Source organism: Schistocerca nitens, chromosome 3 (genome assembly GCF_023898315.1).
Source record: "Schistocerca nitens isolate TAMUIC-IGC-003100 chromosome 3, iqSchNite1.1, whole genome shotgun sequence".
NCBI lineage: Eukaryota > Metazoa > Arthropoda > Insecta > Orthoptera > Acrididae > Schistocerca > Schistocerca nitens.
Window position 1 is genome coordinate 306494750 of NC_064616.1, and position 14653 is coordinate 306509402.

A 14653-nucleotide genomic window follows, 5' to 3' on the forward strand; every position below is an offset into this window, starting at 1 on the left:
CAAAACATTTTTCGCAATTTGTTAGCAGTCAAAAACTTTCATTTGCCTTTCTTTTTCATGCATTTTGTGAAAACATTAGTAAATACAATAAATTGAATATTATTTCAGTGTATTTGCAAAGCGAGTAACTAAAAAACTAAAAATAAAAAAATAAGAACCGAAAGTTTGCGAATACGAGCTCAAACCCACTACCCTCGGATTACCTTTTGAACTCTTTACGCTGCGCTGGCCACCGCATGGAAACTACTCTCACATAAATGGTTCATACCTCAACCGACCTGCTTGTAAAAATGCTATGTTTTTCTAAACACGTGGCCATCTCAAACTACCATTTCCATGAATATCATTTCTGGGTGAATCGTGCATATGTCATGCATTTAGACGAAATCGGTGATGACTAGTAAGCGTGACCCCCTGATGAGTTTAAAGTAAAGTATTTTTTGAATTCTTTTCCACACGAAGTGATTTTTCAGTCATTCGTTCTTAATGCTTATTTGTTGAATGTCCTCATTTCAGGTTTGTTCATAAATGCAAGACGTTCACTTTCAATCTGTTTCAAACATATGTGATCTAAGCTGCCTTCAGCAGACAAAACATTCCTAGAAACTGCTTCCAGCAGCTTCGTTGATTTCCGTTTTATACAGGGAGCGCCAGGTGGAATGAACAATATTCAGGGATATGACAGCAACGACCATTCGGAGGAAAACTCTCTAATAAACGTGGGTCCCAAAATGCATCCCTTGAAGGGTATGAGCGCTTGTTCACCTTCAGTAATGTGAAACACATCTCTTCCACTGAACAAGTGCTCATACTCCTAAGGTACGCATTTTAGGTACCATGTTCACTACAGTATTATTCTTCGAATATACGAACCTGTCATATCCTTGAATACTGACCATTCCCTCTGGGATTCCCCGTACGTAATTTTCAGCTAAATAAGAAAAGTGCGCATCGCAGTGATTTTGAATACACGAGCTGCAGCAAAGAATGCATTCAGATGATTTATTTTCCAATCGATATCAGAACAGACCGCTTACAGTTACATCTACATTGTTCTTATTCGTACATTTCCTATAAGGAAGAATACACTGACACAGTTTGGCTGTGTTAGAAGAATTAGAGGATCTTTGTTGCAATTTGTCTTAATTTAGCTTATGTTAGAAGCCCATTTCTCTTTCCGTTGTGCTATAAAAGTTGGTCCTCTATTTCATATATAATTAAAACAAATCAGGTCGCGTTGTTGTTAACTTATGGGTCAAATTTCATCCGAAGGTGGAATGTTCTTATGGCATTGAAACCAGAGGCATAATGTGCAACGTACTCACAGGTAGTGTCGGCATTCAAACTCTAGAATAACAAGGTCCGCAGATTCAAAGGCGGATTGTGATAGTAGGGTCGCACAACGTAACTCTATTAAAATTCCACCAGGCAGCTCACGGTATTACAAAGATATCTAGCGGTAGTTCAGTTAAGTGTACTCGATGTGTAACGGATATAACATGCGGACTTGCAGACTTGTGCCACAATAGTATCGTATAAAAATAAATTCAACGTTAAAACACATCGATAAAAATAAAATATCGAGACAGTGTACTGTACGTTCTAAATTTTATAAAATTAACACGTTTTCACAAACTTGTGGCAAATATAATGTCAAGAAACCTAGCCAGTGTTATTTTATTCGTGCAGATCGCTCCAAACGTTACGAAGCACTCCTCTCGTTTCTGCTGTTAAAAATAACACCGGGCCGATCGAACACTCGCCGTCCTATATTTTCGTACAAGTTAATTTGTTTGCCCGCCATCTCGACGCAGGGTCTATCAAAGATGCGCCGCCGGCCCGTGCTCCAGGCTCCACGCTCCGGTATACATTTGCTCAGTTATCCCGGCTTTTGTTTAACGGGGCACATTTGTAGTTTAAACAGAATCTCGTGAGGACTCCCGCGGCCTTCCGTAACCGATCCCTGTCCATTTAGTCCGCTTCTCCTCTTACATACGGAGACGGATTCCCGCTCGGCTAATTAGCCGCCCCGTGAAAGAAACCTGAATTTGTAATGGTGGCCACCGGTCAGGGCTGTTGACAGGAATGGTAGCTTCATTTCTGATTAGAATGTGATGGAGTGTACTCTGGAAACCATTCCGTGTGGACACAGTCCTCGACGACAAGGTAGTAACAGAACACCGAGCGGATATGTCTCATTCCCTCAAAATAAGAAAAACAGGGACGAGGCAAGAAAGGGCCCTGGTGGATGTGAGCGCGTGTGTGTGTGGTTGGTGCAAACATTGGGGCAGGCTCCCCCCTCACTTAAATCTCTTTGCCTACTCGACGGTATTTGCTCTGCCCACCGGCCCTGAACACAGGAAGACGTCCGCAGCCTGGCTGGATGAAACCGAGATGTCACATACCTTACCCTGGACCACACTCACACAAAGGAGCCGTGCCCTCGCGCAGCGCTCTTCCCTTTGACAGCTGCGGGACTGCGCCGCATTTAAAAGTCGCCAGTCACTCCACACCAACTGCCTGTTTGATTGTGTGCGCCGCCGCGCTGCTGGACCTCGTATTGGCTAAAAATGTCACTGGCCACATCGGAAAGATGTCATCTGAGTCTGATAGTTGCACCTGAACCTAAATAAATGGTACGTACTGCAGACAAATACATGAAGAAATATGTTACTGTTTGATTGCGCAACTGGCGACAAACATTGTAAACAGTAACTACGGTAAAATACCTAGGAGCAACCATCAGGAGCGATCTAAAGTAGACCGACCACCTGAAGGAAAATCAGATTCCAGGCTCGTATTCATTGGAAGAGTCTGAAGGAAATTAAAATCTTCGACGAAACAAGTGGCTTACACAACATTTATTCGACCGATTCTAAAATATTGCTGATTAGTCTGGGACCTTAACAGGTAGGATTAATAGAAGAGAGAGAGAAGATCAAACGAAATCGGCGCATTTCGTCAAGGGATCGTTTAGTCAACACGAGAGCGCTGCGCAGATGGAAATTAAACGCCAGTGCCAGACGCTACGAGAGAGGCAGGCGTTGTGCATCACACAGATGTTTACTTCCAATCGTATCGTAATGGATAAATACAGGTCCTGTATGACTTTCGAGGGTATCTTTCACTACGCTTTACGCAAAATAGTGGAAAGTGCAGGTAATGATGATGGAGGTTCTAACAACCCTACCGCAACAAAGGTCAAAAATTAATTATGGTTGTAGTGTTGCTCACGCTGTTAAAATTGCATTTTCTGGCAACAACAAAGTTATATTATGTGGCAGGTATCATTAGAGCACAGTTAATAAAGTCATTTCTTGAAATAATGGATAAACTAGGCACTCATCTTTTCGTGTTTCCCACGCTGGTCTCGTTGTGAACTCATGGTTCAATCGTCGAAAATCTAGGTAGTGATGATTCCAAGCTCGGATGCAAAGAGGCCTAGGTGTTATTCTGCGATATTCAAAAGTTTTATAGATGTGTTTCATAGACCGTTCTTCAAGATTAAACTTTTGCAAGTTAAGACAATGGTGATGTAAAAAAAAGTAATCAGCACTCCGAATTTAAGTTACACTTCTTTTTTATTACTTTTGTTGCAACATCACTTCAAAATATAAAACGTACTTGAAAATATCTTCCTCACTGTTAAAGTTCACATTTCATAAACTGACTACAATTTGCGTCTTTTCAACACGACGACGAAGACTTGACGCTCTAATAACCGCTTACGCGCCCAAAAATCAGAGTTACAAGTACGTCAAAGATCATAGTGACAAAAGAAAGAATACACATAAGAATAATATCATTGCAATATAAACATATCGATGTATCAAAGTACCTCTACTGTATCGAGAGGTTGAGGTGAGGTACCGTAATGGTTACGTAATTCAAGTACCATTACAAGGTGGATAGCCCTCGCGCACGTTCTCTCCAAAGCGGACCACAAAGGCCCAGTAGTATTGAGATCTAGTACCAGTGGCGACTCGGGAAGATGCGAAAATGCATCCTCACAAAACCAGTTCCGTACGATGCGTGAACAGGACCCCTGTCGTCTTGGAGCACAGCATCACTACTGAGGAAGAAACATTGTACCAGAGCAGACCTGATCAGCAAAAACGATCACGTAATACTTGTCAGTAATGCGATCTAGCGGCATAACAACGGGGCCCAAGGAATACCACGATGTGGTTGTCCAAATCATCACCGAACCACCGCCATGTTTCACTCTTGGGACGTAAACTCTGTCAGAAGTTGGAAACAGTGTGAAAAAAGACGCATCCGACCAAAATACTTAATTTCTTTGCTCCAAAATACAGGTTTCGTGGCTTCGGCACTAGGTTCTCATGTTACGGGTATTTGCATATATTACGAGTCGTTTTGGAATTCCAGCCAGCACTGTAGTTGCTGCACATGGAGCTCCCTTCCTGTTGTTTTGTGTTGAGTGGTCCGCGAGTGCGACTTTCAGTTCTGAATTTTCCAGCTGTCGCCCTCTTATTTTTCATCACAATCCTATTCAATGACAGCGTGTCACGCTCACTCAACACTCATATTCGTCTTCGTTGTCACTTAACGGATCACGTCTTTTCCGCTTTCCCTGTACGTGGTATAGATCTTCAACTCGGTACCTCTTGAAACACCGAACACTTCGTCTCACATGGTTATGGAAGCACACACCAAACGAGCAACAACAATTTGCCGATGTTCGAATTCACTTAGCTCCGACATACTGTACTCACATCTACACACAACACGGTTCTAACCACGACTGACATTTTCAACGTATTGAGGACATTCCATAGGTACCGTTCGTGGTGAAATACAACACCGCAACCTGCAGGCTTCGCTAGCATCTGCACTTAAGTTCGAGCATGTATTTCTCACGATGTTGCATATTTTTGTCCAGTCCCTGTATGTTTCGCGGAATGACCATAATGAGTACTTCTGATGCGTTAGAGCTCATGCGGGGATTGACTGACACTCATTTCTCCCAAGTGTCAGTCAGGAAAGGAACAAGGAAGTGGCAAATGTTAGTGACAGTGGAAGTACACTCCGGAACACACCGTGTGGTAGCTGGAAGAGTATACATGCAGATATAGATATAGATATTCTCACAACAACCTTTGTTCAGATTCAAAGTCGGGATAAGACACATGTTGCGTAAACTTTACTTCTATGCAGAATGTAGATGATATTTCTCCAATAAATTTGCACATCGAAACGTGTTATACACTCCATGCCGGTTTGGTGGTAAATGCCGCTCTCATCGCGTTCCAATTTTCAAGGCCAGGACTGTATTTTGTCTTGTTCGGCACACAAAAGGCGTAGTATTGGAATACGACACACCTCGGACAGTTTTTCTCAGTGCATTATTTTTGATCAAAGAAAGAATCTTCTGGTCTTCAGTTACTTGAGAGCTCAGTGACTTGCTCTCTCTGGATGCCACTTTGCGGTATGGATACGCAAGGCAAATCACCGTTCGCATAGCTACAGTTGTGATGTCTTCTTCAGCCACCACATTCATAAGACTTCTCCCTTTGTGATTATCATAGCTTGGGATCCTAAAAACCGGAGTGAAGTGAAAGAAATTTAGTTGTACAAAGGGACAACTTGCAGAAAAGTTAACAAACGGTTCAAATGGCTCTGAGCCCTATGGGACTTAACTTCGGACGTCATCAGTCCCCAACAACTTAGAAATACTTAAACCTAACTAACCTAAGGACACCACACACATCCATGCCCCAGGCAGGATTCGAACCTGCGACCGTAGCGGTCGCGCGGTTCCAGACTGTAGCGCCTAGAACCGCTCGGCCACTCCGGCCGGCAGAAAAGTTAACAAACAAATGTTTTGTTGATGTAGGAATTCACACACTTCTTCATAAATTCTGGAAGAGTTGCAGAATAATAGATTTCTTTATCACGTTTTGTACAATAAAAAGCTGAAGGTTCCGTACAAAGTATTACAACATTTGGCACATAAATATTTAGTTGTTGTGCAAAAGAGAATTTTTATTCTTGAGCAAATGTTGGTGGGGAATATGGAAGATTGTGTATATTACTTAATAAATTACCGAGCGAGGTAGAGCAGTGGTGAAACACTTGACTCGCATTCTGTAGGATGGTAGTTAAAATCCATATCCAATCATCCAGATTTAAATTTTTGCCCTAAATCGGACAAAGTAAAAGCTGCGTTGTTCCTTTCAGAAAGACACAGCCGATTTCCTTCCGCATTTTTCTCTGAGTCTGGGCTTCGAAAATATATTTGGGAACACGAAGGCGCGATGACGACAGATGTACTTGTTTCCTCGAATATGTCTAGGTTATGCTGGACAGTTCCTTCGGTACCGCATGGTTACCAGTAGGTTTTTATTCTTTGCTCAGAAGAAATTTTTTCATAATTATGACCCAAAACGTGTATCGTCTTGTGCATTAGCGTTGTTCCCTCCGGTTTTTGTCAGACTGTACGTTAACCCGCCTGAAAACAGTTAAATTCAATACCCTCTGAAATAATGCTTGCGCAGACCCCGTAAGAACATCGCACTTTCAATCTTCCAACTTAGTGATACTTAGGTTCATAGTTATGCTTGATGATACGAAATACACACAGTTTTGAAACAGTAGTCTAGAAAGTTATTGCTGCTGTAAATATTGTTAATCATCTTTGGAATCCCTGTATTTACAGCACTTAATCTTTCAGCTTGCCTAGCTCTCACACATATTATGAAAAGTCCACACATCCTGTGCGAAATTTCTCACACTTTAACCTACTGAAATAAAATAACCTAATTCAGAGCAGAATTACAGCTTCTACATGTTCTAGATAGAACTGCTGCAAATATTTTTCTACACATGACTCAGAATTTCGAAAGTTTTACGAGAAGATGTTTAAGACACATAAAAGTCAAACATTTCTTGTTACTTCTCTTATCTTAATAAACTTTCCACTTGAGTAAACGGTCATTTCAAAGATAAAACGCGTCAATCACTGTGTAAACGTTCTTAAACTAAGTTTGTTAAAGGAGTAAACTAGCAAAGATTTGTAAACCGATGACACCGTACAGTAATTCTGTTTGTAGGGAACCTCAGAATCTGTCGTAACATTTTACGTTATTTGTTCGAATATGGTTGCGAACGAACGCATTATTCACGAAATAAACCGAAAGGAAAATTCTGAGGAAAAAGACGGAGATCTGATAACTGGAGAGCATAGTTTTTCATAAATTCAATAGACTTTCAGTGATTGTAGCAATGCCTTCATCGAGCACTAACCACGAATGTCTATCATAATCAAAGGTTTCTTTTGAAGTCGCCATTTTGCTTGCTGCTATTTCTTCACTGCGATATCCGGAGTGGATCAATAGCAATGTTTGTTACTTTCAGTGGCAGTTTGTAGAGTGGCGAAAAAAAATGCGTACGTAGACAGCCAATGATGGTAAGAGGAGGTGAGAGGCCTATTGCATTTTACTTACGTAATTTAACGTCAAATAACCGAAGTAAATCGGGAAAATATAGACGCAGAGTTAAATATGTCTCAGAATTCGAAGCAGAGTTCCTCCAACAAACTCTTTGGACAAGTCTGGAAGTTCCAGAGTTTAGTAGCGCTATGCACATGTACTTTAGTCAGACAGTCAAGAGATATGGACAGTAGCACTGGGAAGTTCCAAGACTTCGGATTACAAACTAGACCTGTTGCTGTACGTTAATTAAGCCACTTTAGAACGTCGATCAGATAATACAAACAGTCGAAAATTGCAAAATAATAAAAATTGTCAAGTTATTCTTATGTTTAAGAAGCAAGGTCTCAAAATCACGTAGAACATAAGACGTTTCATATCACAAATGGGAATCTGATGACCTTGAAGATTGATAACAGAGTGAAGAAGGCTCATTAAGTAATAAATCTATAGAACACTTCATATACCAGAGTTCTTGGACAGTACACAGATGTCTTGATGAAGGTGCAAACCATAATCTCAGCAGACGTAAATCTGCCACGAATCGTCAGTTCAAGATTTTGGTTATGGTTGTCGGACAAAGAAAATTTTAGTAATATGCCAGCACAGGAGACCAATAACCGGATTCGACTGTGCAGCACAATCTGACTGCATCTACAAGACAATGATCTATCCTAACAGCGGAAACAGAAGCAGAATACTGACAGTCTCAGAGCAGCAGGTCTCTATGTCTGACAACTGGCAATATGTGTTGCGATCACAAAAGTACGATGACTGGCCTTCTTATCGTGAAGTCAGTCTTCTAACATCAATCGTTTTTGTATATTGTCAATGTTCCTTACGATCTTGAAAGCCAAGTTATAAATCAAATCTTTGCTATAAAATTGTTTTAGAAAAATCATTTGTAGAGCATTAGCACTTAAAATTATTGCCATGCAAGTTCTATGTTGCTTTTGTCGGCAATACACGTGGCGGTACACATAGTTCTCAATATCATTTTTAAGCTTACCATTTTAATTTAGCTTTGCTGCAGCGCTGCTCCACATCGGAGGGAAAGTTTTTACTGTACCGAGGTAAGTGCAAGATTGTCCAGGGCCATAGTTATACAGTTACACTATACGCACAGAAAAATGTCATTTTATGCAGTTAATCAGTGATTACGTCAGATAGCTTACATTCAATTCGGATGTTATTTACTTGTTATGCAAAGTACATTTCTCTGAAGTGTGTGATATATTCGTGTGTGAAATATATTTTTTTTGTATTCTGAGTTTAGTATCGCAAGTTAGCTACGTATATTAGTAGTGGACTTTTACTGAAGTAGTTTGGATAATTTACGAGATTCAGACAAAATTTAGTAGTTCATTTGATGTGTAATTTTTAATGGTTTTATTTGGGCGTGTTGTTGAGATGTTGAAAATTGTCCACTGTCATGTAAGGTAACACACCACTGTTCACTCGACTGTAACAATATAAGGCTTACGTAGTCACATTTTTCAGTAATTACTTTCATCCACTTGCACTACACACACATAGAGACGTCGAAAAGAAGAGTTACTAGCGGTAAACGGTACAACCAGAGGATCACTGTGAAAAAGGACCAGTTTTGTGGTAGTGGATTTTCTGTATGAAGTAGCATCGCTTTGGATAGCCGCAGGTAACTTCTCGTCTTCATTCAATGTTCAGAGGAATAGTGCTTTCGCCAGAACTAAACAGATTACGTACTGAAATTAAATGTACGTCTTTTCGTAGGTACAGCTGGTTGACACTTCTTCTTCAGCGATAATAATACCTTTCCTCTTCGAACAGCTCTCGTGAATGAATTTTTCGCGGGAGAAGTAGTCAACTGAATAGACTGGCTAGTCCCATGTCTCGAGTTGCCCGACTTCAATCCTATACAGCATGTCCATCCATAAGACTCAACAAAAGTCTCTTCATAACACCACCACAGCTTGTAACGACTGCTCACTTAGTTTTAATAACTCACTTCTATCTGCTACCTCTCGAATACCAAGTGGCATCTGTTAACTTTCGTGACCTTGTTACAACGTTGAGTTGTTAGAGATGTATAAGCTGTTTATACGAAGTTGTTGCAAAGTGACATTTTAACAATACTGATGATTACTTTTAAAGAAGCAGTTACTGATTTAAGAGTTAATGTAATTATTTTAATTCTGAACAAGTTAAACTGTGTTGTAGCACCTGTCCAATCTACTGCAGAAGCTATTGTGATTTTCCGAAGGGCCAAATGCTTAGTATGGAGACCGTTGTCAAAACACATTCCACTTACACTTCTCTGTTTACCTGAGTTATCTTTCAGAAATTTTTGTATTATGCATTAAACGACTGGGCGGGAACAAATGCAATCTTACCCTGCAAAATTCATTCTCTAAAAACATTAAATAATGAATACAACGGTCGACAGTCCTAAGAGACAAATGAAAGTATTTGTAAATGTCGATTAAAAAGTCACTGGTGCGAGCATTAAATCATTTACTTTAGCGAAAACCAATAATTCAACACTTTTATCCGACTGAATTACCGAATCTTTTCACAATGAAGTGTAAAGAAATGTAAGTCCATACCTATCTCAAATTCCTGTTATAAGGCATTAAAAGGCAGTTAACCATTAAATCATTAACAATGAAACCACTTTATGTAAATAACCAAATGTAGTAACTTTTCTAGCAGTTGTGCCCTTTTCAGTTACTTTATTGCACTACTAGAATAGTAAAACGCAAAAAAGAGTCAACAAGCCACAATTACTTTACGCAGAGTACGCTCATCTAACGTTTGTTTCTCAAAAATTACTATACTAGTCAAATATTAAGCAACACATAAAATTACTTTCCAAGCAATTCACGACCATCGGAAATGATAAATGGTTGAAGAGATGATCAGTCCACAATATTTCCACGGACATTGGAAAACTCTTTGCAAAAATACCCTATATGTTAAAGAATTTCTAGACACAACAGCTATAACTGACCTTCCTATTAATGTTCTACAGAAACGAAAACTTTCTTGCCTTTCTAATGGCGCACAGACGCATGAGCAGTAATCAGCCAATACATTGCAGTATCTTCATGTCTATTAGCTCCAGTTCGAAGTATTGCTTTTCCGTAACAATCATGTGTGTTGAATAGTGGAGCGAAAAGCATCAGCTGTTTATAGTCTCAAAAATATTGCATCCGTGGCAACAATATAGAAGAGACGACTTATTACTGCAATTAAACACAGCTGCACCCTACGTTCAACACTGTGCAGCGCATTTAATTCCACATCAACACTGCTCGTTAAGGGCGTTTGCCAACGGCTATACTTCATTGACGTCTGGTAACGACTGACTTACAAATCCTCCACTAACATTGCGGACCAAGAGAAGAAATGGCGCCGGAGTAAAGGACATTGTACGTTCTCTGTATGAGTGGTACAGGACCGCGTTCGGCAATAATATTATGATCCCTCAACTAAAGATTTTTTAATATTTTTTACTTTCATGTATAGAAAATTTAAAAAGTATCTTTTCTGTATAATAATAAAACATTATCTTGAAAAAACCCTTGTCATACACATATTGCATGTACAGCATGAGTCAACTACTTATTCTACTTAAAGGTTTCATTTATCTTACTATCACATCGCGTGTGATCATGTTAGACAAAGATACTTCGTCATAATACGTGTCAGCACATAGTTTACAGAATGCTAACTAAAAAATTTACAAAGAAAGAATTAAATAATTATAAAAACATGAAGAAAGAAGTATGTAAGTGATTAACATTACTTGGATTTGAATACTTGAAGTTTATCATTCAATATTTTCTGTTCTCCTGGAAGCATATTGAAAACGAAACCTGCAAAATAGTCTACAACTTTCTTTAAAATGCTTAATTAATTGTTAGCGAAATGTATATCGTGTTTCCGTCTAGTCTTCACTAAATGAAGGTAGTTTGTCTCCTGAAACAGATACTGTTATCAATGACGTAGCCCATGATGGACGATATGTACAGGGACGGCTGAGTTTGGATCTGAAACACCTGAAACATGGCCTACATGAAGTTCGCAAACTGACATTACATATCTGTCTGCACTTCAGTTTCTGGTCTAACAATATTCTTCGTGATTGCACAGAGTTGCCCCAAAATTTAACACGACATGAGATAATGAAGTGAAAGTAAGCATATTTTTTGCAAATAACGCTTATGCAATTTGCAAAAAGAACAGTTTTTGTATCATCTGTCATGTTTAGTGACGATAAGTAATACGTATCAACAAAAGTAGTCCACCCAGAACAGAACTCCATGGTACCTCCCACTTCACATGACCCTAGTCATATTCAAACCTCATCCCAGTTTGTAGACACTGGAGGACAAAGTTCTGCTTCAAACTTTTCAGATGTGAAGTAAACCATTGTTGAGCTTCTTCTCAAATCCCATAATGTTCCAACTTATGCAAAAGTATTATATTTCTCTCATAAGCAAATGCCTTCATTAAATCAAAGAAAACACCTACTTTCCTCAACGTATCGTCTAGCTCTAATAGTATCTCGCGCGAAAAAGAATAAATAGCATTTTCTGCGGATACTCATTTCCTAAAGCCAAACTGAGAGTAAGTGAGAAAATTATGTATACTGCGATGTACCATTGCTCTCTATAAACTCCTTCCTTAAAATCTTTTAAAAGCTCTTATAATGTAGAAATTGGCCTATGTTTTCTCCTTCACTCTTTTTATAAAGTAGTTTGTCTAACAAGTATTACAGTCTGTCAGAAAATTGAACGCACATGAAAGAATCGTTGCACAGGTCACTATATTCAGAACTAAGGTATGGTTCACTGACCTTCATAATTCTACTTGAAATTTCATAGCATCCGTCGAAATCTTTATACTTTAATTATGTAACAATCGATTCATTTTCGTCAATGCTTGTTTCCTGTGGCTGTAGGTAATCTATTTGTCTCAGAACGCCAGTATACAAGATTTTTCCATATTTACTTGTACCAGTACTATTTGGATTTTAATTTGCAATCTGTTAACAAGAAGTGAGTATTAAATTTTTCGCTAAATTATGGTGTATCACTGACAGTTTCATTCGGATACAAGGCGTAGTCAATATAAGAATACAACGGCAAATGTACAGCATTCACATGTAAAATACTGTGTTGTTAAGTTACAAGTTTTTTGTTGGGAATGAGGTCGACTGCCAGAATATCTTCTAGTACCACGTCGCAGATAACACGCCACGTCGCTACTAAACACATGTGGTGGGCTTTACCTAGTTTTGTAATCCTGTTGACATCATTTTTACCAACTACGCTTTATTTACTTTATGGAGCTTAACTTCGTGCATTATTTGTATCAGCGCAGAATATCACAGCTAGAATAAAAGCCAAAATTGATCTGATACGTGGAATAAGTGCAAGTATGTAAGATAATCAGGATTACGTTTTTCGAGTTTGCATTGATCTGACCTACTACAATTCCTTCTTTGCGCTACATAAACGCCAAAATTGCACATCAGTCTTGCAAAACTAAATATTCCAAATATACCTTCCTATCTGGAATGACATTTATAACTGTCGTGGAGAAATTTCCAAAGGTATTCATGTTACACTTGTTCTCAGCTGAACCAGCTTAGGCAGAAAATTCCTCTGTTTAAAAAATTGTAGAAACAAGCAAATAACGTAGCTCGTTTTTGTGACTCACTGTAGTGAGTATTTCTGTTTCAGTCAGCAGTTCCTGTTTTGCCTCCATGACCTGCAAAATAATACAAATACCTAGTGCCTGAGGAAATTGGGTTTGCTGTGTTCCATCTACAAAGCAAGACCTTTAGCCTCTTGCTCGTAGAAATTACCTTTCTTCCACGAGCGTGCTCTTGAACTATCAGTAAATACATCACCCGCATAGCCTTCGTGTTGAACTTAGTGGTATTTATAGCACAGATAAGTAACTGTGCTTGCAGGAAAAAAGGCCAACGGAATGTAATAAAAGAAACTCATAGGTGGCTTATTTATTTCTCTGTAAAAATCTGCAAACCAGAGATCATATTTCACTAGTCTATTCACCGTGGCAGCTTTTCCGAAAACACAACATATCTTTGTGCATCTTCCTCTTTTCCTCTTGTTGCGTCAGTATCAGTATTCGTTTCTAGGTTCTCACGATTAAGATACCACAATGGCTGAATATTTTACACCCTTCGTATCAGTATTCGTCCGAAGACAAAAGACGGACCTTCGTTTTTTATAAGATCTTTGAATATCTTCCCAATATTTTGATCGCATCTATTGGTTTTAGTTTATTGCTGGAGTCGCCGACGAGTAACGAATTACACACTAATATTTCGAATCGATCCCGGATGAGAGATTATTTACATCATGCCATTGAGAAACATGGAGAATTCTTCCTAAGCATGTTGGCGATGAAAGACGTGTTGTGAGAACCAGGAATTTTGAAGCAGCCGTGATACAGAAGTATATTAACGTAGCATCTTGTACTACGGAGGTTGTGGCTCATCACAGAAGTGGTGACGCGAAAAACACTCTAGCACTTTGTCAACTTTTGGATCAAAGAGATTCCTAAAACTTAAAAAAAACCTGGCCACGAATACATTATACATTGCGATTACTTAAGATTGCTCTCATGGTAGTCAGCGCTCCTTCACATGTTTTATTTTAGTAAGAAATAACTTTCTAATTATTTTCTTTTCTAACCATTTTTCCATTTTATCTTCTGTCCCCCTTTTCATTAATATAAGTTCTTTTTGTTATTAATTATTAGAGTTTCCCTTTCCTAATATTAGATGGAGAGTGGTGTCGATGAGTAAAATGGTTGCAGTTAATCAAATATCATAGATTTCTTAGGAAGTAAAGTAAGGTCATACGCCTCGAATGGCTGGGAGATCCCAAATGGCATGTTCTGCTGCCTAATTGGAAAGGTTTTTCCTCTCCTCCGCGCCCGCAGGCAACTGTTCTTCGTGAAGTATGAGAGTTGTCAGTATTTGTATCCGTTGTGTGTAGTTGACCCTAATGATGATGGTGGTGGTGGTGATGGTGGTGGTGGTGGTGGTGTGTGTGTGTGTGTGTGTGTGTGTGCATGTAGTGTCGTGTTAGTGGTGAATATGATTACAGAAAGGAGAGGGTGAAACCTGGTGCCGGCACATAGCATACTCCACTCGAAGAGCACCAAAGGATATGTCAAGCTTA